This window comes from Vicia villosa, linkage group LG1 (genome assembly GCF_029867415.1).
Source record: "Vicia villosa cultivar HV-30 ecotype Madison, WI linkage group LG1, Vvil1.0, whole genome shotgun sequence".
Classification (NCBI taxonomy): Eukaryota; Viridiplantae; Streptophyta; class Magnoliopsida; order Fabales; family Fabaceae; genus Vicia; species Vicia villosa.
Window position 1 is genome coordinate 12,559,360 of NC_081180.1, and position 1,625 is coordinate 12,560,984.

Consider the following 1,625-nt stretch of genomic DNA (forward strand, 5'->3'; position numbering starts at 1 on the left):
ATAATTACTTTTTATTTTATACAAACTTTATATTATCAACCGACATACTCCATTTTTAGATTATGATATAATACTTTTATATCAAGATTAAACTAGAAACCGAATCCCAATCTCATTTTCTTATAAGAAACACAAGAAACAAACCAAATCTACATTAAACCTTTGTCTATATTCTTATGAAAGAGACAATATATATAACGTGGATGGTAAGATAAAGTAGCGCGTGGCCTATTTCCTTATCTGGAAGTGTTTAATAAAGTATGATCTTTTTCTGGAAAGTCGGTGACTCAGAAAATGCATGAAAAGTACCGAACCGATCAAGTGTCTTATTCTAATATTTCTCTTATATTATGCCTATATAAGCTCTCACCCAACCTAACAATGCTTCACTACAACTCTTCTAGACATGTTTGGATTGTTATTCTAATTTCTGGTCCTCTAAACTCACATGAAGAAGCATGAAGTAGAGTGCAGCCAAGGATGACTTGCCGGAGATAAATATTATCATGTGTTGGTGGTGATCTCTGCTGCCGGCAAGTTGTTCTTGGCTACATTTTGCTTTTTTCTTCTCATGTGCTGCTTTCAGGGCTCATCTTGAGTTTGCAATATTATGAAAACCACAGTCATATACAAGTTATATGTCAATAAACAAATTTTTGGTAATTATATATATTTTTTCTATTATATTATGATAAGTATTTTTATGTCTATATGTGTTATTAAAGTTTTCTTTCAAGGCAAGAAGAGTTATTTTACAAAATTTAAAATTTGTTACAATTATTATAATTTATTAATATATTATAATTTATAAAATATTGTTATTGTCACTACTAAATTGTAATTAAACAAAATTATTATTGATTTTTTTTATCAGCGACAAATCTATTTAAAATTTAAGACTAATTTGAGACGATTTAGATTTAAATTTTATTTAATGTTTTTTCATGAGTCAATTTGATTTACTTTTCTTAATTTTCTTTATAAAAGAAAATATTTTACAATGATAAGAAGCTGGACTATATTAAGGTGGACCAAAGCAAAGTTGCTAGAATTGGAATTACATGGAATGCAATGGATAAAAGTCGCTAATAGATATTTAAAAATAAAAAATTACACAAAAATAAATTATATGTTATTCAATATATATTTAAGAAAACAATGTACCATCATAAAACCATTAAGAAAACAATCTATCATCATAAAAGCAAAACAATCAAAACAATAGTTATAAAACAAAAACTAACTTTGTCTATCTTTTTGAAACATTTTAATTTTTATATAAATTATTTATTGTATATTTTAATATTATTTTTATTTTATTTTACATTTTTTGACCAAAAATTAAATATTAATTAATATGTTAAACTTAATCATTTAATATTTTTAAATAAAAAATTATTTTATTTTATTATGCAAATTTTATATAAAATAAAAATTTATAACTAAAAAAAATTAAATTAACATTTTTTAATATTGTTAACATAAAAATAAAAATAATAGTAAAAAAATATAAATTATAATTTTGATAAACTAGTTTTTGAAAATAAATCATTAACAAATTGTTGGAGCACATAAATATTAGTTAATAAATAGTCAGTAAAAATTAATGTTTTTTTAGCAGCTAA